We start from the raw sequence: 24495 nt of genomic DNA, 5'->3' as shown, positions 1-24495 counted from the left end.
ATATTAATGCAAGTATATGGAATCTAGAAAAATGGTAGTGATGCAGCTACTCGATTTGCGTGGCAGCAATGGAGAAGCCGACACAGAGAACAGAGCAGTGGTGGGAGGAGAGGGAGGGGGAGGCAGACCGAAAGAGTAACGCAGAGACATTCCCATTTCCATAGGTAAAATGGAGAGCCAGTGGGAGTGGCTGCAGGATGCCTTAGCTCAAACCTGGTGCTTTGTGACAATCTAGAAGGATGAGACGGGGTGAGAGGCGGGATCGGGAAGGAGGGGACGTATGCAAACCGATGGCTGCTTCATGCGGATGTGTGGCAGAAACCAACACAACATAATAAAGTGATTATCCTCCAATTTAAAATTTAAAAAAATATACACAATTTATTTTTCTCTTTCTGACTTATTTCACTCCATATAACAGGCTCTCAGTTCATCCACCTCTGTAGAACTGACTCAAATGTGTCCCTTTTATGGTTGGGTAATATTCCATTATTCCATTATTCCATAATTATATTACATATACTATTACATATGTACCACAACTTCTTTTCCCTTTATCTGCTGATGGACAACTAGCTTGCTTCTACTGATACAGTTGCTATGGAGAATAGTATGGAAATTTCTTAAAAAAAAATAGTAATAAAACTATCATATGACCCAGAAATCCCACTACTGAGCCTATCCCCTGAGAGAACCATAACAGAAAAAGACACATGTACCCTAATATTCATTTGCCACAATGATTTTATCTGTTCTTGAATTCTACCTATTTCCCACTATTTAGACTTTTAATCTGAAATGGTATAAAATGTTATTATACAAATATTATCAAATGTATTTCTAGGATTTTGCCTTCAATTTCCCCCCATATCTACAGCGTTCTATTTTGGTTCATATGTTTTATTGGCCTTATGTTTATTAGTAGTCCTTTCATATCCTGAATTTCTTATTTCAAATAAAAAATCATGTGACTAATTATTATATATACAACCAGTTTTCATTCACGTGTGAAAGTATAGTGAGATATTCTCCCACATTCAATGGTATAGAAAATGAACCACCCATATGTTTCCAGAAACATACATGTAATTGTAAACATAGTTAGTCAAGCACATTGTCTGTGTATGCATCTTTTTCATACTCATTTAGAATTTTTAAACTCAGCCAAGAGCTGTGAATATTTAAATATGCCATTAAATATTCTTTCAAATTATATTTTTTTTCTTTTTTGTGTGCTTTTTTTAAATTATAATTTTAATAACTAGATTTGGGATATACTGATTATTATAATTTATGTAACCATTATGTGTGAGGCAAGACAGTGGATTACCTAGGAATGTTCACTTTGGGTTCTAATTGCCAGAGGTTTGAAAATTAGTAGCAGTCTGAATTCTTGTGAAGCAGCTTACATTCTTTGTTCTTCTTATAGGAATTTCCAACTGATAGAGTTGGGAGAGTTAAACAAATTAATACAAGTAACTTTAAGAGAAATGCCTGGCATCTTACGAGTAATGATGGTAATGCCTTTTCTGTTTTCATTCCTCATTTAGCATATTGCTACCTGCAGTTTATCAAATCAGAGCAGAATTCTGTCTACTGATCTCATCTTTACAGAATGCAGCATCCATTTCTTGAATTATCTCATCACTTGACTGACAGACTCCCCGAGTGTGCCGTGCCTGTGTTGCTGTCTTTCTTTACACACACACACATCATGGTGTGAAGAGTTTGGTGTGTGTATTTCCATCTCATCTGAGAGTCCACAGTCGTCTCCATCACATTTAAATAGCTCATCGTTACCACAAAGCACTTCATTTGCTTCTCATTACTTTTAATCAGTCAAAATGATGTTCAGCTTTTTTCAAAATGGGTCATTTGAGCATCTCCTTCATAAATAGACATGTGACTCTTTTGGATTGTGACACAAATGTGACCTTATATGCACATGTTTAAAGGTTTTTTTTTCTCTAAAAAGCTTTAGTATTGAGTAGAAGGAAGTGCACTGCAGAAGTTTGAAGTAAAGAAATTCAATTACCCACATTCAAATAGAACCCAATTTCAGGCAAAATATTAACTGAAGGATCATCAGTTTGGGTTAAAATTAAATTGTGTTCCTAATTAAGCTAAGCAAGTTTAATAATTTATATTATACAGTAATGAAAAAGAAATAGATTTCATACAAAAGGAAAATATCAGTAACTAGAATCTTACACGCAGAAATGACATATCGTCCTTGACTTTTGGATGTTTTACAGCCACATTATATCATTTCTTTTTGTTCATTCCTTCTTTCACTAATTGTTTATCATCATTTATTGGGCACTTACTAGGTTCAAGACACCTTTTTAGGTACTGGAAATTCAAAGTAAACAAGAAAGTATCACTGTGCTTCTTAAAAGAAGGGTAGCAGAGGTCATACAATAATAGCAATTGTAGTCTACTCTGATATTTTGGAAATAAACTAATAGAGATGGAGAGTAAGGCTAGTAAATTAGATTCTTTGCTGTCTAACACAACTGGATGTATACTCTTTGTAAAGTTATTTAGCATCTCTAGACCACACGGTGTACCTATTAAATAAGAACTGTGACTAGATTATTTCTATGACCACTTGTAATGTTAAAAATCTAAATACAACCTTCACTTATTTTCTCAAGTTGTCTTCCAGAAGACATAATATGATTATCCTAGATTTAACTTTAAAAATGATCCTCAGATAGGGTAATAAATGAGTACATGTATTATAGAAAATAGCATTTAATCAAAGAGATTTTAATAGAATGCTTATATCTGTCAGTTTTAGCCAGCAATAATCTGCACTTCAAATTCTCTATATCTAAAAACTTTTCTGAAGGAGTATAGGAGAGGTATTTTGTGGTACCCATGATAATTACATTATTGGATGTATCTATTAAATTATAACAGTAAGGAATTTAGTAAATGTAAACATCATATCCAAAGATATACTCTGCCATGTTCCTGACATATGAGTGTCACTTCAAAACCAGCACTTTTAGTGAACTGATAAGTAGCTAATTGAGATGGAATTTATCATCTGTGATAGGGTTTGTATTTTTATTCAAGAATAATTGATTTATAATACTATACCATTTTAGTTTGAGATGTACAACATATTAACTCAGCATTTTTATAATTATGCTTAAAGTTATTTCAAAATAATGGCTTTATTACCCTGGACTGTATAATATACCATCCCCAAGAAAGAGAAATGCAAAAAGGCAAAAAGGTTGTCTGAGGAGGCCTTACAAATAGCTGTGAAAGGAAGAGAAGTGAAAGGCAAAGGAGAAAAGGAAAGATATACCCATTTGAATGCAGAGTTAAAAAGAATAGCAAGGAGAGATATGAAAGCCCTCCTCAGATCAATGCAAAGATATAGAGGAAAAAATAGAATGGGAAAGACTAGAGATCTCTTCAAGAAAATTAGAAATACCAAGGGAACATTTCATGCAAAGATGGGCTCGATAAAGGACAGAAATTGTATGGACCCAACAGAAGCAGAAGATATTAAGAAGAGGTGTCAAGAATACACAGAAAAACTATCCAAAAAACATCTTCAAGATCAAGATAATCATGATGGTGTGATCATTCACCTAGAGTCAGACATCCTGGAATGTGAAGTCAAGTAGGCCTTAGAAAGCATCACTATGAACAAAGCTAGTGGAGGTGATGGAATTCCAGTTGAGCTATTTCAAATCCTAAAAGATGATCCTGTGAAAGTGCTGCACTCAGCATGCCAGCAAATCTGGGAAATTTAGCAGGGGCCACAGGACTAGAAGAGTTCAGTTTTCATCCCAATCCCAAAGAAAGGCAGTGCCAAAGAATGTTTAAACTACCGCACAATTGCACTTATCTCACGCACTAGCAAAGTAATACTCAAAATTCTCCAAGCCAGGCTTCAACAGTATGTGAACCATGAACTTTCAGATGTTCAAGCTGGATTTAGAAAAGGCAGAGGAACCAGAGATCAAAGTGCCAACATCTGTTGGGTCATCAAAAAACAGGAGAGTACCAGAAAAACATCTACTTCTGCTTTATTGACTATGCCAAAGCCTTTGACTGTGTGGATCACAATAAACTGTGGAAAATTCTTCAAGAGATGGGAATACCAGATACCTGACCTGCCTGCTGACAAATCTGTATGCAGGTCAAGAAACAAGAGTCAGAACTGGACATGGAACATCAGACTGGTTCCAAATTGGAAAAGGAGTACATCAAGGCTGCATATTGACACCCTGTTTATTTAACTTATATGCAGGGTGTATCATGAGAAATGCTGAGCTGGATGAAGCACAGGCTGGATTCCCAGGAGAAATATCAATAACTTTAGATATGCAGATGACACCACCCTTATGGCAGAAAGTAAAGAACTAAAGAGCCTCTTGATGAAAGTGAAAGAGGAGAGTGGAAAAGTTGGCTTAAAGCTCAACATTTCAGAAAACTAAGATCATGGCATCTGGTCCCATCACTTCACGGGAAATAGATGGGGAAACAGTGGAAACAGTGAGAGACTACTTTTTTTGGCTCCAAAATCACTGCAGATGGTGACTGCAGCCATGAAATTAGAAGATGCTTGCTCCTTCGAAGCAAAACTATGACCAACCTTGACAGCATATTAAAAATAAGAGACATTACTTTGCCAACAAAGGTCCATCTAGTCAAGGCTATGGTTTTTCCAGTGGTCATGTATGATGTGAGAGTTGGACTATAAAGAAAGCTGAGTGCAGAAGAATTGATGCTTTTGAACTGTGGTGTTGGAGAAGACTCTTGAGAGTCCCTTGGAGTGCAAGGAGGTCCAACCAGTCAATCCTAAAGGAAATCAGTCCTGAATATTCATTAGAAGGACTGATGTTGAAGCTGAAAGTCCAATCCTTTGGCCACCTGATGTGAAGAGCTGACTCATTTGAAAAGACCCTGATGCTGGGAAAGATTGAAGGTGGGAGGAGAAGGGTATGACAGAGGATGGGATGGTTGGATGGCATCACCAACAAGGGTTTGAGTAAGCTCTGGGAGTTGGTGATGGACAGGGAGGCCTGGCATGCTGCAGTCCATGGGGTCGCAAAGAGTAGGACACAACTGAGAGACTGAACTGACTGTATAATACATGCTTGTTGCATATTTATCTTATACATAGCACTAATAGTTTATATTTCTTAATCCCATATTTCTAACTTGCCACATTCACTTTATTCTATTCACTAGTTTGTTTTCTATATCTGTGAGTCAATATCTGTTTTAACATATATGATAATTTGCATTTTTAAAGGCTCTACTTTTAAGTTAAATCATACAGTATTTGTCTTTCTCTGACTTATTTTGCTAAGTATAATATTAAGTATAATACTCTCTAGGTCCATCTACATTGTTTCAAGTGGCAATATTTCATTACTTGTTATGACTAATATTTTATCATTATATATATATATATACGCGTATATGCATACATGTGCACAAAAAGATGTGTTCTATATATACACCACATCTTATTCATCCATCCGTTGCAGGAGCTTAAGTTGCTCCCATACCTGGCAGTTGTTATAATACTCTTATGAACATTGAGGTGCATGTAGTTCCTCAAATTAGTGCTTTCATTTTCTCTGGACATACAACCACAGTGGAATTGCTGGATCAAATTGTAGTTTAATATTTTCAGGAAACTCCATACTTTTTTCACAGTGACTGCACTGACTTATACTCCCAAGAAGAGTGTAGAAAGGTTCCCTTTTCTCCACATCTTTGCCAACATTTATTATTTATGATTTTTTTGATGATAGACTGACATGTAAGGTGTTTTTTTAATCTGCATTCATCTGATGATTAGCAATGCTGACGGTCCATTCATTTTCCTCCCTCTTGTCTGCCTGCTCCTCTTTTTGCATTTTGTCCAAAATGCCAAGATTAATTTTAACTAATCTCAAACAGTTCTTTCTGTCCTTGGACATACCACACATGTTCCTATATCAGGCCTTTTTCACTGTCTCGTACTTCTACTTTTAACTTTTTTTTTCAACACCTCCACCACCTAGAAGTCACTATCACATTACTTTATTTTACTTTGATCAGATTCAGAAACCAAGATTAGATTAGTGCGAAGTTCCATGTTAGTGTTCTGGCTCTTCACACGAGTGTGTAAGCGCCTCAGGGGCCTTGGTGTTTGCATAGCATAACTCATTGATTAAATACATTCTTCTTTGCCTTCACTCTAGCTTTATTGTCTAGAAAAACTACAAGCGCATATTTTATTCCTCAATTAGTGTTTGTTACTTAGATAAATGGTTAATTCATGTGAGAAATTAGAAAATAATTCTCAAAATGAATAATACTAAACTAAGACTTTAAAAGTTACTAGCAGTTAAGCAATGATAAGACAGGATCTGAAGCAGAAGGGTCACTATTTGCAAAAGTAGATTTAAAAAAACAATAATGTCAAAAATTAATTAAAATGATGTCATTTGGATTTTTTCCCAAAATACTAAATGTAAGTTGTAGAAAATTTAAAACATTGATTTAGGATAAAGCTGATAGATGGGCCTGCAAAATTGTAATTTCAGATGACCAACTCATTTGTGAGGCATGTAAAACTAAAATTTCATGTTTTAAAAACAAAACAAAACCAGACTTAATTAGTGCAACCTGGTAGGTGCCAGAGGAAGGGAGAGTGAAAGATTGGGTGGAAGAGGTGAAAGGGATTAGGAGTCACAAACTTTTAGTTATAAAATAAGTCATGTGGATTTGCTATACAGCATAGGACGTCTGTCTACAATGCAGGAGACCCGGGTTCGATCCCTGGGTCGGGAAGATCCCCTGGAGAAGGAAATAGCAATCCACTCTAGTACTATTGCCTGGAAAATCCCATGGACAGAGGAGCCTGGTGGGCTACAGTCCATGGAGTCGCAGAGAGTCGGACACGACTGAGTGACTTCACTTTCACTTTCATAGGGTAAATAGTTAATAATACTGCAATGATTTTGTATGGTGACAAGATTTACGATAGTAATCATTTCATAATATACTTGATTGTTAAGTTACTATGTTGTTCACTTGAAATCTGGGGCTTCCCTGTGGCTCAGATGGTAAAGAATCTGCCTGCAATGCAGGAAACCTGGGTTTGATCCCCAAGTCAGGAAGATCCCCTGGAGAAGGAACGACTACCCACGCCAGTATTCTTGCCTGGAGAATCCCATGGACAAAGGAGCCACTTTCTGCTCATCTATTTGTGATGAAGTGATGGGACCGGATGCTATGATCTTAGCTTTTTGAATGCTGAGTTTTAAGCCAGCTTTTTCACTGTCCCCTTTCACCTTCATCAAGAGGCTCTTTAATTCTTCTTCACTTTCTGCCATTGAAGTGGTGTCATCTCCATATCTGAAGCTGTTGATATTCCTCCTGGCAATCCTGATTCCAGCTTGTGCTTCATCTAACCCAGCATTTCTCATGATGTACTCTGTGTAAAAGTTGAATAAGCAGGGTGATGGATACAGCCTTGATGTACTCCTTTCCTGATTTGGAACCAGTCCATTTTCTATCTCTGGTCCTAACTGTTGCTTCTTGACCTGCATACAGGTTTCTCAGGAGGCAGGTAAGGTGGTCTGGTATTCTCATCTCTTGAAGAATTTCCCACAATTTGTTGTGATCCACACAGTTAAAGGCTTTAGTGTAGTCAATGAAGTAGAAGTAGGTGTTTCGTCATTCCTTTGCTTTTTCTGTGATCCAACGGATGTTGGCAATTTGCTCTCTGGATTCCTCTGCCTTTTCTAAATTCACCTTATACATCTGGAAGTTCTCAGTTCATGTACCGCTGAAGCCTATATTGAAGTATTTTGAGCATAGTATTGAGAGCATGTGAAATGAGTGCAATTGTAGAGCAATTTGAGCATTCTTTGGCTTTGCTCTTTTTGGGAGGATTGGAATGAAAACTGAATTTTCCAGTCCTGTGGCTCCTGCTGAGTTTTCCAAATTTACTGGCAGCACTTCAACAGCATCATCTTTTAGGATTTGAAATAGCTCAACTGGAATTCCATCACCTCCACTAGCTTTATTCCTTGTGATGCTTCTTATTTACATCAATAAACAGATCATCCAGACTGAAAGACAACAAGACAACACTGGCCTTAAGTGACACATCAAATCATATGGGATTAATAGTTATGTACACAGATCATTCCATCCAAATGTCAGAGTACACATTCTTTTCAATTGCACATGGAACATCCCCGCCTTAAATGACACATCAAAGCATATGGGACTAATAGTTATGTACACAGATCATTCCATCCAAATGTGAGAGTACACATTCTTTTCAATTGCACATGGAACATCCCCCACCTTTTTCTTCCTTGGATGAGTCACTTTAAGACTTCTTATTGAAACAAATATCCCTGAAGACATTGTCTAAAATGAAAGAGAGCAAGTGTCTTCTTCATAAGACTTGCAGATGGCAGTGACGTGGGACGCAAAAACAGGAGATATTCATGAATAATTATCTTCTAAAACTATTTTAAGTGATAGAACCTGAAGGAAAGTGAAAGAGTTAGTTGTTCTGTCATGTCTGACTCTTTGCAACCCCCTGGCGGACTGTAGCCCTCCAGGCTCCTCTGTTCATGGAATTCTCCAGGCAAGAACACTGGAGTGGTTAGGGAATCTTTCCAACTCAAGGATCAAATCTGATTCTCTTACATTTCAGGCAGACTCCTTACTGTGAGCCACGTGGGAAGCTCCAGGAATTGACGGAACCTTGAGTCAATTGCTTGAGCCCTTACTCAATGTTAGATTAGGTGTAAAGCTTTAGGTGTTTTAATTTAGAATTTAACCACCTTTAATTTTATACAATTAGACATTTATATTGTTTCATTCTGCTTTGCAGTTTGTTAAAATCTGCCCTCATTTATCATGAAATCACGTGTAGATGGACAAAACCATTTATTATGATTTACAAGTGGTAACGTAGATGTCCAGTCTGATCACTGTGCATGTATTCAACTGTAGTACAAACTGATGTGTCTTTTGTATGGTCTTCTGTTATTTGTGAAAGTCGCTCATAAGTGTCTGACTCTTTGCGATCCCGTAGACTTTATAGTCCATGGAATTCTCCAGGCCAGAATACTGGAGTGGGTAGGCTTTCCCTTCTCCAGGGGATCTTCCCAACCCAGGGATCAAACCCAGGTGTCCCACAATGCAGGTGGATTCTTTACCAGCTGAGCCACAGGGGAATATGAAAATTGAGTTGCCTATTTAATGAAAATTGTACACCTTGCGTTTTGTATCTGATCTTAGAATTGAGAAGCTTAGTTTTTGATTTCTTAATAGTGCTTTCTCCCCTTTTTTTTTCTCAAAAGGGAGAATTATATAGGCAAAAAAAATTGATCTGCTATACTCGTCAAATTAGGTTTGTATTTTTATTACATTGACCTCAAATTTCATTGACCTCAAATTAAGTTGCTAGTGACCAGACAGGTCTTACATCTAAAGTACAGCATTTTATTCCAGGGAATGATACATTTTTAATGAATTTTTAAACAAGAATGTCTGAAAATATAAATACAGAACCTTAAAAAAGCAGAGTAATACATTTTCATTCATTTGAACACTTCTAATGAATTTTTTTAATTTAATGATAATATCCAAAAACCATACAAACTATACATTACATGTAGGCAGATCTTGGTACAGGTGAACTTTTCTGGTCAATTGTGATCTATCTATCTATCTATCTATCTATCTATATAAAACTCTGCATGGTAGGAAAAAGGCAAAGAATTGAATGTATCCTGTTAGCATGAAATCTCCTTGGGGGTTCTAGGACTAACCTTTTCAGAAATATCTTTTAGTGAGTTTCCTTCTGAAGTAGAATGAAACATTCAGTACTTCAAGTGACATAAGGATTAAACAAAAGTGCAATGTGACAACTCAGAGCGAAGAGAAAGAAAAATCACTATGGCAGCGCTTTTCATTATTTAACATATTTTTTTACTGCTTTAAGTCAAAAGGTCTTTTAGCATATAATGCTAATCAGTAGCAGAGGGAGAATATGAAGTTTCAAAAATCAAAGCTACAATTATTATTATTTCAAGTGGAGTGATTTTCAAAAGTACAAAGAAGCATTTTAAGAATGTGACATAATAACCCTGAGTCATTTAATGAATTATGTGTGTCATAATTAGTCATACTTTAAAATATTTAAAATGTTGACCACTGCATTTTAAAATTACTTCCAGTTAATGATGGAGAGTTATGAATATACACATGCAAAACATAATATTTCATTATACACTGATTTATATTTTTCAGTTAAAAAGAATTAAAGATCTACAGCAAATAATACATTTGGGGGGAAAGAAATTATGGCACTGATGAAAGCAGAAACTATTTTAAAAATAAGAAACAAAAGAAAAACCTACTTGCTAATCCCTAATATGGAGGATAATTTATTGTACAAACAATAAAACAAGGATAGGCAGCAAATATTTTCTCCAACTATAATCATCCAACCTTAATATGATTGTTGCTGTTTACTCAGTAAGTCATGTCTGACTCTTCGGTGCCCCCATGGACAGCAGCACGCCTGGCTCCTCTGTCCACGCCTGGTAAATCGACAGGCAAGAATACCAGACTGGGTTACCATTTCCTGTTCCAGAGGATCATCCCAGCTCTGGTGTCTCTAAACTGGCAGGCAAATTTTTGCCACTGAGCCACCAGAGAAGTCCTAATATGAGTTTTCTTCTTCCCATCCCCATTCCACTCACCAATAAGACTTAGGAGAGAGAGAAAGTCCCTTAGAAGTAGAGAGGGCTCCTTTCAATATATTTACCTAATCTCCTTCAGAATGGACTGGTTGGATCTCCTTGCAGTCCAAGGGACTCTCAAGAGTCTTCTCCAACACCACAGTTCAAAAGCATCAATTCTTCAGTGCTCAGCCTTCTTCACAGTCCAACTCTCACATCCATACATGACCACAGGAAAAACCATGGCCTTGACTAGACGGACCTTTGTTGGCAAAGTAATGTCTCTGCTTTTGAATATGCTATCTAGGTTGGTCATAACTTTCCTTCCAAGGAGTAAGCGTCTTTTAATTTCATGGCTGCAGTCACCATCTGCAGTGATTTTGAAGCCCTAAAAAACAAAGTCTGACACTGTTTCCACTGTTTCCCCATCTGTTTCCCATGAAGTGATGGGACCGGATGCCATGATCTTCGTTTTCTGAACGTTGAGCTTTAAGCCAACTTTTTCACTCTCCACTTTCACTTTCACCAGGAGGCTTTTTAGTTCCTCTTCACTTTCTGCCATAAGAGTGGTGTCATCTGCATATCTGGGATTATTGATATTTCTCCCGGCAATTGTGATACCAGCTTGTGCTTCTTCCAGTCCAGTGTTTCTCATGATGTACTCTGCATAGAAGTTAAATAAGCAAGGTGACAATATACAGCCTTGACGTACTCCTTTTCCTATTTGGAACTAGTCAGTTGTTCCATGTCCAGTTCTAACTGACCTGCATACAGATTTCTTAAGAGGCAGGTCAGGTGGTCTGGTATTCCCGTCTCTTTCAGAACTTTCCACAGTTGATTGTGATCCACACAGTCAAAGTCTTTGGCATAGTCAATAAAGCAGAAGTGGATGTTTTTCTGGAACTCTCTTGCTTTTTCCATGATCCAGCGGATGTTGGCCATTTGATCTTTGGTTCCTCTGCCTTTTCTAAAACCAGCTTGAACATCAGGAAGTTCACGGTTCACATATTGCTGAAGCCTGGCTTGGAGAATTTTGAGCATTACATACTAGCGTGTGAGATGAGTGCAATTGTGTGGTAGTTTGAGCATTCTTTGGCATTGCCTTTCTTTGGGATTGGAATGAAAACTTAACTTTTCCAGTCCTGTGGCCACTGCTGAGTTTTCCAAATTTGCTGGCATATTGAGTGCAGCATTTTCACAGCATCATCTTTCAGGATTCGAAATAGCTCCACTGGAATTCCATCACCTCCACTAGCTTTGTTCGTAGTGATGCTTTCTAAGGCTCCCTTGACTTCACATTCCAGGATGTCTGGCTCTAGGTCAGTGATCACACCATAGTGATTATCTGTGTCATGTAGATATTTTTTGTATAGTTCTTCTGTGTATTCTTGTCATCTCTTCTTAATATCTTCTGCTTCTCTTAGGTCCATACCATTTCTGTCCTTTATGGAGCCTCTCTTTGCATGAAATATTTTCTTGGTATTTCTAATTTTCTTGAAGAGATCTCTAGTCTTTCCCATTCTGTTGTTTTCCTCTATTTCTTTGCATTGATCAATGAAGAAGGCTTTCTTATCTCTTCTTGCTAGTCTTTGGAACTCTGTATTCAGATGCTTATATCTTTCCTTTTCTCCTTTGCTTTTTGCTTCTCTTCTTTTCACAGCCATTTGTAAGGCCTCCCCAGACAGCCATTTTGCTTTTTTGCATTTCTTTTCCATGGGGATGGTCTTGATCCCTGTCTCCTGTACAATGTCACAAACCTCATTCTGTAGTTCATCAGGCCCTTAAATCTATTTCTTACTTCTACTTTATAATCATAAGGGCTTTGATTTAGGTCATACCTGAATGGTTTAGTGGTTTTCCCTACTTTCTTAAATTTAAGTCTGAATTTGGCAATAAGGAGTTCATGATCTGAGCCACAGTCAGCTCCTGGTTTTGTTTTTGCTGACTGTATAGAGCTTCTCCATCTTCGGCTGCAAAGAATATAATCAATCTGATTTCGGTGTTGACCATCTGGTGATGTCCATGTATAGAGTCTTCTCTTGTGTTGTTGGAAAAGGGTGTTTGTTATGACCAGTGCATTTTCTTGGCAAAACTCTATTAGTCTTTTCCCTGCTTCATTTCATATTCCAAGGCCAAATTTGCCTGTTACTTCAGGTGTTTCTTGACGTTCTACTTTTGAATTCCAGTCCCCTATAATGAAAAGGACATCTTTTTTGGGTGTTAGTTCTAAAAGTTCTTGTAGGTCTTCATAGAACCGTTCAACTTCAGCTTTTTCAGCGTTACTGGTTGGGGCATAGACTTGGATTACTGTGATATTGAATGGTTTGCCTTGGAAACAAACAGAGATCATTCTGTCATTTTTGAGATTGCATCCAAGTACTGCATTTCAAACTCTTTTGTTGACCATGATGGCTACTCCATTTCTTCTAAGGGATTCCTCCCCACAGTAGTAGATATAATGGTCATCTGAGTTAAATTCACCTATTCCAGTCCATTTCAATTCGCTGATTCCTAGAATGTCGACATTCACTCTTGCCATCTCTTGTTTGACCACTTCCAATTTGCCTTGATTCATGGACCTGACATTCCAGGTTCCTATGCAATATTGCTCTTTACAGCGTCGGACCTTGCTTCTATCACCAGTCACATCCACAGCTGAGTATTCTTTTTGCTTTGGCTCCATCCCTTCATTCTTTCTGGAGTTATTTCTCCACTGATCTCCAGTAGCATATTGGGCCCCTACTGACCTGGGGAGTTCCTCTTTCAGTATCCTATCATTTTGCCTTTTCATACTGTTTATGGGGTTCTTAAGGCAAGAATACTGAAGTGGTTTGCCATTCCCTTCCCCAGTGGACCACGTTCTGTCAGATTTCTCCACGATGACCTGCCCATCTCGGGTTCCCCATGGGCATGGCTTAGTTTCCTTGAGTTAGACAAGGCTGTGGACCTAGTGTGATTAGATTGACTAGTTTTCTGTGAGTATGGTTTCAGTGTGTCTGCCCTCTGATGCCCTCTTGCAACACCTACCGTCTTACTTGGGTTTCTCTTACCTTGGGTGTGGGGTATCTCTTCACGGCTGCTCCAGCAAAGCACAGCCGCTGGTCCTTACCTTGGACGAGGGTACAGGTCACTAAATCCTTCTGGCCTCAGTTGCTCTCCATGTAAAATGCATGGTGTCTACCTCATAAACTGCTGAAGAAAATAGTAGATGAAAAGTGTTTAGACAAGTATCTGTGAGCTGCTGCTGCTGCTGCTAAGTCGCTTAAGTCATGTCCGACTCTGTGTGACCCCAGAGATGACAGCCCACCAGGCTCCCCCATCCCTCGCATTCCCCAGGCAGGAACACTGGAGTGGCTTGCCATTTCCTTCTCCAATGCATGAAAGTGAAGAGTGAAAGTGAAGTGAAGTCGCTCACTCGTGTCCGGTCTGTGAGCTACTAAACATTAAAAATTAACTTTGGTGATAGCATTATTCTTCTAACAGAGACCTTTAGGTGCCTAAATTACTTTGGGGCATGTTGTTGTTGCTCAGTTGCTAAGTCGTGTCTGCCTCTTTGTCACTCCATGGACTGCCTCACACCAGGCTTCCCTGTCCTTCACTATCTCCTGGAGTTTGCTCAAACTCATGTTCATTGAGTCGGGGATGCCATCCAACCCTCTGGTCCTTAGCTATCCCCTTCACTTCCTTCTCTCCATCTTTCTCATCATCAGGGTCTTTTCCAGTGAGTCAGTCCTTCACATCATGTGGCCAAAGTACTGGAGTTTCAGCTTCAAAATCAATCCTTCCAATGGATATTTTGGGTTGATTTCCTTTAGGATTGATTGGTTTGATCTCTTTGTGTCCAAGGAACTCTCAAGAATCTTCTCCAGCACCACAACTCAAAAGCATCAATTCTTCAGTACTCAGCCTTTTTTACGGTACAACTCTCAACAGTCATGTATACATGACTACTGGAAAATCCGTAGCTTTGACTATACGGGCCTTTGTTGGCATCATGATGTCTCAGCTTTATAATATGGTGTCTAGATTTGTTGTAGCTTTCCTTCCAAGTAGCAAGCATCTTTTATTTTCATGGCTGCAGTCACATCTGCAGTGATTTTGGAGACCAAGAAAAGAAAATCTGTCACTGCTTCCACTTTTAGCCCTTCTATTTTCCACGAAGTGATGGGACCAGACAGTTCCTTGGGCTACAAGGAGATCTAACCAGTCCATCCTAGAGGAAATCAATCCTGAATATTCATTGAAAGGACTGATGCTGAGCTGAAAATCCAACCCTTTGGCCACCTGATGTGAAGAACTGACTCATCTGAAAAGACCCTGATGCTGGGAAAGATTGAGGGCAGGAGGAGAAGGGGATGACAGAGGATGATATGGTGGGAGGGCATCACTGACTCAATGGACATGAGTTTGAGTAAACTCTGGGGGTTGGCGATGGACAGCGAGCCTGGTGTGCTGCGGTCCATGGGGTTGCAAAGAGTTGGACATAATTGGGCGACTGAACTGACTGATGGGACCAGATGCCATGACGTTAGTTTTTTGAATGTTGTTTCAAGCCAGCTTTTTTCCCTCTCCTCTTTCACCCTCATCAAGAGGCGCTTTAGTTCCTTTACATTTTCTGCCATTAGAGTGGTATCATCTGCGTATCTGAGATTGTTGATATTCCTCTCAGCAGTCTGGGATCCGGCTTGTGATTCATCCAGCCCAGCATTTCACATAATGTATTCTGCATGGAATTTCAATAAGCAGGGTGACAGTACACAGTCTTGTCATACTCCTTCTCCAATTTTGAACCAGTCTGTGTTCCATGTCTGGTTCTCATGGCTGCTTCTTGACCTACATATACGTTTCTCAGCAGACAGGTAAGGTGATCTAGTATTCACGTCTCATTAAGAATTTTTCACTATTTGCTGTGATTCACACAGTCAAAGGCTTTAGTGTAGTCAATGATGCAGAAATAGATGTTTTTCTGGAATTCCCTTGCTTCCTCTATGATCCAGTAAATGTTGGCAATTGCCCATGGGGCAAGAATCATATTTTACCTTTTACGTAAATTTAAAAAATTATTTTACTAAAGTGTAGTGTGGAAAAATATTTAGTAAATTTTTACAAAGAATACTCCTTTGAAGCCACTCCATAAATACACAGATAAAATCTCAATTGCTTTCAGAAGACTGTATTGTTTTTTTCTCAATTGTCACCATCCTAAGTTTAAATTTTTAATGAGTTACATGGCCATATATTAATTTAGCTGGCATTTATGCTTTACATAGATGAAATTATAGAGTATGTGTACTTTTTAGACTGACAATATTCATTTGAATGTGTTTATGAAATTTCTGTAAGTTATGTATGGAGTAGTGTGTCAATTTTTATTGTTATGAAATATTCCACTTTATGAATATGCAACAAATTAAAATTCTATATTATTTCCATTTCATCGATATTATAAATATTGTGCCTGTGACTACAGGTACATGTTACATATATACCTATATAAGTAAAATATGCATAATGTATGTAATTATACATATAGCTACATGCTTTATCACATATGAAAAAATATATTAAATGTATATTATACATAGTCATATATATTCCTGGAGAAGGAAATGGCAACCCACTCCAGTGTTCTTGCCTGGAGAATCCCAGGGACGGAGAAGCCTGGTGGGCTGCAGTCCACAGGGTCACACAGAGTCAGACAGGACTGAAGCGACTTGGCAGCAGCAGCAGTCCAGTCATATATATATTGAAATGGGGTTCTCATGGAAGTGGAATTGCTAACTTATAGGGCATGTTCATGTCCAATGATAATGCACAATTACTTTCTGAAGAGCTTTTAATATGTTATATTTATTACAAAAAATAACTTTGATTTCCTTCTGTTTCTGAAAATAATTTACTATTTTCTGACTATTTAAAAAAATAGTCTTCCTGGTGGATGTGGAGTAGTATCTCATTATGGTTTTAATTTGCATTTCTTTCATGACTAATACAGTATATTAGGTATCTTTTCATATGTGCATTATCCATGTGATTTTCTGTGAAGTTGACATTGAATTTCACAGTTTTATGTGTGTTGACTTGTTAATTTAATGAAGTTCTCTGTATGTTCTGTATATGAAACTAGTGTATTTGCCAAACACATTTTTCTGCTCTGTGGCTGACCTTTTCACTTTCTGAAATTTTTATTTTCATAAACACAATCTTTTAATTTTAATGTAGCCCTAATTTAATGTGAATGTTTCTATGAGTGTTTTTTATTTCCTACTTAAGAAATACTTCCTACCACAAGATCATGAAAGCTCCTGTGTTATCTATTATAATTTTTATTGTTGTAGCTTTCAAAATTAGATTTGCAATTCAATTAGTATGAAATATGAGTCAAAATGATAGACTTTATATAGATATGCAATTGCTTATGGTTATTGAAAAAAGTGCCAATTCCCTTATTACTACATTTTCAACTTTTCAGAAAGCAAGCAAGTGTGCATATATAGGTGATTTTGTTTCTAGTCACTATTTTCTTCCATTTCCTACTTTCTTAATATTTGTGTTAATACTCCATCACCCTAATTACTAGAGTTTGCAATAAACCTCGAACTACTATGCAAATTCTCAAATTTTGTTCTTCTTTAGGATTGTCTTGCTTTGTTTGGATTTTATACTTTCATATAAATTGTGGGATTATTATGTCAATTTCTACAAAACTTCTTGCTGTATTTCTGAATGGAAATTAATTTAATCTAGATAGTTCATGACCATATACCCAGGCTTGCATGGGACATTCAAAATTTACTCTGTTGTCCTAGCATAATTGTTAATATACCATACTTCACATTTGAAATATGACATAATGATAAATTATAGATTGATTATTTTGACACTATTTCATATGTTTACATTGGAGTTCTAATATGTTACATATATTAATTCAAGTGTCATTTAATTTATTTCTCAGTAACGGTTTATAGATATTTAATCGGATCTTGCACATCTTCTGTTTGATTTTCCCAACATATATGCTAGATGCAGTATTGAATAACATATAAAGTATATGCAGGGTTGAATAAAAATGGTGATTATACTGTTTCTAACTCAGCAAAACTGACTTTGGTATCTCAACATTATATCATGAAACACCATGATATCACATCATTAAGTATGTTTTCTCTGTGTTCATGTACAAAATACTTAAGAAACTAGGGAATTTATTTGCCTCCTAGAAATATGTTATTACCATAATTTTTATTAATATAGATTTTGAATTTTACCAAATAATAATGGAAAATCATATGGATTCTGGTGATATGTTAAGTTTTAGCAGTTGAATTTTGAAAAATAGCCCAGACTTGCATTAACAGAAAAAATCTACTTAAATGATGGCATATTATATGTACATATTTTTTATCTATACTGGAGTAGGTTTACGGAGAAGGCAATGGCACCCCGCTCCAGTACTCTTGCTAGGAAAATCCCATGGACAGAGGAGCCTGGCAGGCTGCAGTCCATGGGGTCGCAAAGAGTTGGACACGACTGAGGCGACTTAACAGCAGCAGCAGGAGTAGGTTTAATAATCATTTCATTTAGGATATATGCATTTATGTTCATGAATGAAACTGACCTGGAAATTCTTGTTTTCAAGTTTAGACATGTTGGTTCATTCTCTCTTTACTGAGAAATTTGCATGATTCTCCTGTTACTTCCTTTTTATATGTTTGGAGTAACATTGATAAAGTATTCTTTCTTGGGAAATCCCATGGACAATGGGATATGGAGGGCTACAGTCCATGGGATCAAAAGAAGCTGGACATGATTTAGTGACTAAACAACAACACCAACAGCATAACTAGACAAAGTTATCTAGGCCTGGAGATTTATTTGAGTGTGAGGAGCTAATTAAGTACATTTCTTAATAGATTTAGAAATAGTCACATTTTTTACTTACTATTATTTCGGCAAATTTATTTCTTCTGGAAGTTTGCCCATTCTATTTAAATTTGTAAATGTATTAGTATAAAGTTCTTCACTATATTTTTTCATGTTCTTTACCTCGTGAGTGTTCAGTCATGCCTGACTCTTTGCGACCCCATGGACTGCAATTTGCCAGGCTCCTCTGTCCATGGGATTTCTCAGGCAAGAATACTGGAGTAGGTTGTCATTTCCTCCCCCAGGGGATCTTCCTGACCCAGGGATTGAAACTGTGTCCCTTGCTTCTCCTGCATTGGCAGACGGATTCTTTACCATTAAGGCACCTGGGAAGCTGTTACATACTTTACAGCATTAGCAAAATCTTTAGTAATGTCTCTGCTTTAACTCCTGTTATATAATTTTCTTTCTCTTTTTCCCCTGATAGTAGCAAGAAGTTTATTCCTCATATCCATTTTTTTCAAGGAGCAATTTTTTTTTAATGTTCAATTGCTATTACAATAATTTCTGTCTCTCTTTTATTCAATTTCTTATACTTTGTATTTGTCATTCCCCTTTTTTGATATATAAAGCTCAAATGTTTTATTTTTCAGCTTTTCCTTTTTTATCTGTGTGCATTTAAGGTCATGCTACTGCTGCCGCTAAGTCGCTTCAGTCGTGTCCGACTCTGTGCGACCCCATGGACTGCAGCCCACCAGGTTTCTCCGTCCATGGGATTCTCCAGGCAAGAACACTGGAGTGGGTTGCCATTTCCTTCTCCAATGCATGAAAGTGGAAAGTGAAAGTGAAGTCGCTCAGTCATGTCTGACTCTTAGCGACCCCATGGACTGCAGCCTACCGGGCTCTTCTGTCCATGGGATTTTCCGGGCAACAGTACTGGAGTGGGGTGCCATTGCCATCTCCCATTTAAGGTCATAGGTTATTCTCTAAGAGCAATAGTACTGCAATCATAAAATTGAAACATTTAAATTTTCATTATCATTCTTTTGAAAAAATATTCTACTTTCATTACATTTCTTGGATCCCTGGCATGCTTAGATGCATATTGACTCACTGTAAATAAGGACTTTTAATAGGTATCTTATTGTACATGAATTATAGCCTAGCACCTCTTTTGCCTGAGAGGGTAACCAATATGGTTTTAATTGTTGAAGTTTGACTTATAATACATTTCATGGTCAAGTTAGGTAAATGGTGCAGGTATACTTGGAAAGTTTTGAATTTCACAGCTCCTAGATAAAGTGTTCACTACAAATTAGTTAAGAAAATACTGTTCAATATTTTCAAATATTTATATACTTATTTTTTCCTGCTTTTTCAGAAGTTGCTATTAGAGGTTTTTTTTTTTTTTAATCTTTTGTGGTATAATTATGTATTTATTTCTTTAAGCTTTTAGTTCCCTGAATTTGATCTGGTATATTTTGAGGTTTTATTATTAGCTGTATGCAAACATTATTTGATTTAATTCTTAACAGTGACAGACTTTATTTTGGGGGGCTCCAAAATCACTGCAGATGTTGACTGCAGCCATGAAATTAAAAGACACTTGTTCCTTGGAAGAAAAGTTATGACCAACCTAGACAGCATTCCAGTAGTCATATATAGATGTGACAGTTGGACTATAAAGAAAGCTGAGCACTTTAGAATTTATGTTTTTGAAATGTGATGTTGGAGAAGACTCTTGAGAGTCCTTTGGACTGCAAGGAGATCCAACCAGTCAGTCCATCCTAAAGGAAATCAGTCCTGAATTTTCAATGGAAGAACTGATGCTGAAGGTGAAACTTCAATCCTTTGGCCACCTGATGCTGGGAAAGATTGAAGGCGGGAGAAGCAGGGGATGACAGAGAATGAGATGGTTGGATGGCATCACCCACTCAATGGACATGAGTTTGAGTAAACTCCGGGAGTTGGTCATGGACAGGGAGGCCTGGTGTGCTGCAGTTCATGGGGTTGCAAAGAGTGGGACACCACTGAGCAACCGAATTGAACTGAACTGACCTTAAATTCCTATGTCTGCGAATATCTACTTAGTTGCACCAATATTATGGGATTTTTCATCTGATTAGATTTTTAGATATTTCATTTGTTATATTTCAGATTTCCGTATTTTGATTTTTTCCAATTATGACTTTTATATCTGAATTGAGGCACAATTTATGCATATAAACTGCACGTATTTACTGTGTACCATTTCATAAGTTTAGACATACACATACACCTATGATACCATTATTATAATCAAGCCAATAGACATATCAATCACCTCAAGAATTTCTGTCGCGTTGTGTTTGCTTATTTTGTGGTAAGGATAATTAACATAAGGTTTAACCTTTAGCAAATTAAAATTTTTGTGTACTGAAATATAGTTGACTTACAATATTTACGTTAACTTCAGGTATATAACTGTACTGCTCTTTATCCTACTGACTATGACCATTACATCGCTGTTCACATTGTCTGCACTGAACCCAGGGTCGCCGTGGCGCGAGCTGAGAGGCTGGAAGAAGACCCCAAGAGCCAGGGAACTGCAGACATGCTTCTCCCCTTCTGTCTGGCACGGCACCATGGCAACACTCTCTCCCGGCTGACACAGCAGCTGCGCCACAGTTCTCTCCTCTCGCGCCTGACGACACAGACTAACACAGAGTTGGAGCTGCCGTTTCCGCCTGCGCAAAGTAACTAAGGACCAGCCGCGGGCTCGGGATGCGCATGCGCAGTGCTCGGGATGCGCATGCGCAGTGCTCCGCATGCCTCCGCAGTTAATCATTCTTCACGTGCTTCACATGCTTCACAAAATGTCCAGCGGATTTTGGCGGATGCGCCATCTTGGCTAACTTGCTCTCTGCCGCCAATAGCATACTGACTTGATATTTTTATAGATTGTATAGCATACTAAGTATTGAAATATTGACTATATTACCTCTGCTATACAGTACATCTCTGTGACTTATTTTATAACTTCAAGTTGTACCTCTTAATCCATTGCACCTGTATCATTCCTGCCTCTGACTCATCCCCTGTGGTAACTAATAGTTTATTTTCTGTAACTGTGAGTCTGTTTCTATCTTGTTATTTTTAGGTTCTGCATGGAAGTGAAAACAAACAGTATTTGTCTTCTTCTGTCTGACATTTCTCTTTATCTGTATTATTTCACCCGTGTAAACTCTACAGGTCCATTCATCTTACAGCAAATGGCAAAATGTTATTCTTTTTTATGGCTGAATAATATTATATTCTATGTTATATATATATATATGTAAGCATGCATATTTTATATAAACTATATCTATGCACACATAACTTATCTTTTTTATCCATTCAATTGTAGATGGATACTAAGGTTGCTTCTGAATATTACCTATTATAAATAATGCTGCTGTGAACCTTGCTGTGCATATATCTTTTCAAATTACTGTCTATGTTTTCTTTGGATAAATACCCAGGTGTGAGATTACTAGACTCTATAGTGTGATCACTGACCTAGAGCCAGATACCCTGGAATGTGAAGTTAACTGGGCCTTAGAAAGCATCACTATGAACAAAGCTAGTGGAGGTGATGGAATTCCAGTTGAGTTATTGCAAATTCTGAAAGATGATGCTGTGAAAGTGCTGCACTCAATATGCCAGCAAATTTGCAGAACTCAGCAGTGGCCCCAGGACTGGAAAAGGTCAGTTTTCATTCCAATCCCAAAGAAAGGCAATGCCAAAGAATGTTCAAACTACCGCACAATTGCACTCATCTCACATGCTAGTAAAATAATGCTCAAAATTCTCCAAGCCAGGCTTCAGCAATATGTGAACCATGAACTTCCAGATGTTCAAGCTGGTTTTAGAAAAGGCAGAGGAACCAGAGACCAAATTGTCAACATCCGCTGGATCATGGAAAAAGCAAGAGAGTTCCAGAAAGGCATCTATTTCTGCTTTATTGACTATGCCAAAGCCTTTGACTGTGTGGATCACAATAAACTGGAAAATTCTGAAAGAGATGGGAATACCAGACCACCTGATCTGCCTCTTGATAAATTTGTATGCAGGTCAGGAAGCAACAGTTAGAACTGGACATGGAACAAAAGACTGTTTCCAAATAGGAAAAGGAGTTCGTCAAGGCTGTATATTGTCACCCTGCTTATTTAACTTCTATGCAGAGTACATTATGAGAAACGCTGGACTGGAAGAAACACAAGCTGGAATCAAGATTGCTGGGAGAAATATCAATAACCTCAGATATGCAGATGACACCACCCTTATGGCAGAAAGTGAAGACGAACTAAAAAGCCTCCTGATAAAAGTGAAAGTAGAAAGTGAAAAAGTTGGCTTAAAGCTCAACATTCAGAAAACGAAGATCATGGCATCTGGTCCCATCACTTCATGGCAAATAGATGGGGAAACAGTGGAAACAGTGTCAGACTTTATTTTTCTGGGCTCCAAAATCACTACAGATGGTGACTGCAGCCATGAAATTAAAAGATGCTTACTCCTTGGAAGGAAAGTTATGACTAACCTAAATAGCATATTCAAAAGCAGAGACATTACTTTGCCAACAAAGGTCCATCTAGTCAAGGCTATGGTTTTTCCTGTGGCCATTTATGGATGTGAGAGTTGGATTGTGAAGAAGGCTGAGTGCTGAAGAATTGATGCTTTTGAACTGTGGTGTTGGAGAAGACTCTTGAGAGTCCCTTGGACTGCAAGGAGATCCAAGCAGTCCATTCTGAAGGAGATCAGCCCTGGGATTTCTTTGAAAGGAATGATGATAAAGCTGAGACTCCAGTACTTTAGCCACCTCATGTGAAGAGTTGACTCATTGGAAAAGACTTTGATGCTGGGAGGGGTTGGGGGCAAGAGGAGAAGGGGACGACAGAGGATGAGATGGCTGGATGGCGTCACTGACTCGATGGACTCGAGTCTGAGTGAACTCCAGGAGTTGGTGATAGACAGGGAGGCCTGGCGTGCTGCGATTCATGGGGTCGCAAAGAGTCGGACACAACTGAGCGACTGATCTGATGTGATCTGATAGTAGCTCCATTTTTACTTTCTTGATTTCTTAAGGCATTTTCATATACTTGTTATAGTAAAACTTGTTTCATTTCCCACCGACACTGTATAAGGGCTCCTTTGTCAGAATCCCCTTACTTTCTATCTCTTATTTTTTGGGAATAACCATCTTAATGGTTGTGAGGTATTAACACATAGAGGTCTTGATTTGTTCTCTCTGCTGATTAGTGATATTAAGCACAGTTTCATGTACTGCTGACTATTTGTATGTCTTTCAAAACTGTCTATTCAAGTCCTTTGCTTATTTTAAATTAATTATTCTGTTTTTTTTCTTGCTATTAAATTGTATAAGTTCCTTGTGTGTTTTTTATATTAATCTCTTTTTTGATACATGGTTTGGAAATATTTTCTCCCATTCAGTGGCTTGCCTTTACTTTTTATTTATGGCTTCCTTTTTCCTTTGCTGCACAACACTTTTTAGTTTGCTGTAGCCCCATTTACTTATTTTTGTTCTTGATGCCTTTGCTTTTAGAGTCAAATCAAAGCAATTATCCCCAAGACCAATGTCAAACAGCTTAACTTCTATGTTTTCTTCCAAGAGTTGTTCAGACCTTATGTTCAAGTCTTTAAGAAGTTTTGATTTGATTTTTGTGGACAGTGTTAGTTGTTGTTCAGTCTCTAAGTCATGTCTAGCTTTTTGTGACCCGATGGATTGCAGCACACTAGGCTTTCCTGTCCTTCACTATCTCTCGGAGATTGCTCAAATTCCTATCCATTGAGTTGGTGACTCTATCTAGCCATCTCATTCTCTGCCCCCTCTTCTCCTTTTGCCTTCAGT

General features: G+C 37.8%; 1 long non-coding RNA gene across 1 annotated transcript in view; it reads right to left on the bottom strand.

Annotated features, from left to right (window-relative positions):
* Positions 1-21231, bottom strand: part of LOC133260778 (uncharacterized) — a 32958-nt gene extending 11727 nt beyond the window's left edge. The window contains exon 1 of the long non-coding RNA XR_009740961.1: positions 21041-21231. This is a non-coding gene — a long non-coding RNA (uncharacterized LOC133260778). The remainder of the gene's footprint in view (positions 1-21040) is intronic.
* Positions 21232-24495: the final 3264 nt, after the last annotated feature.

The sequence above is a fragment of the Bos javanicus genome, chromosome 14, assembly GCF_032452875.1.
Source record: "Bos javanicus breed banteng chromosome 14, ARS-OSU_banteng_1.0, whole genome shotgun sequence".
Lineage (NCBI taxonomy): Eukaryota > Metazoa > Chordata > Mammalia > Artiodactyla > Bovidae > Bos > Bos javanicus.
The sequence above is the reverse complement of the archived record's forward strand: the minus strand, read 5'-3'. Positions and strand labels throughout refer to the sequence as shown.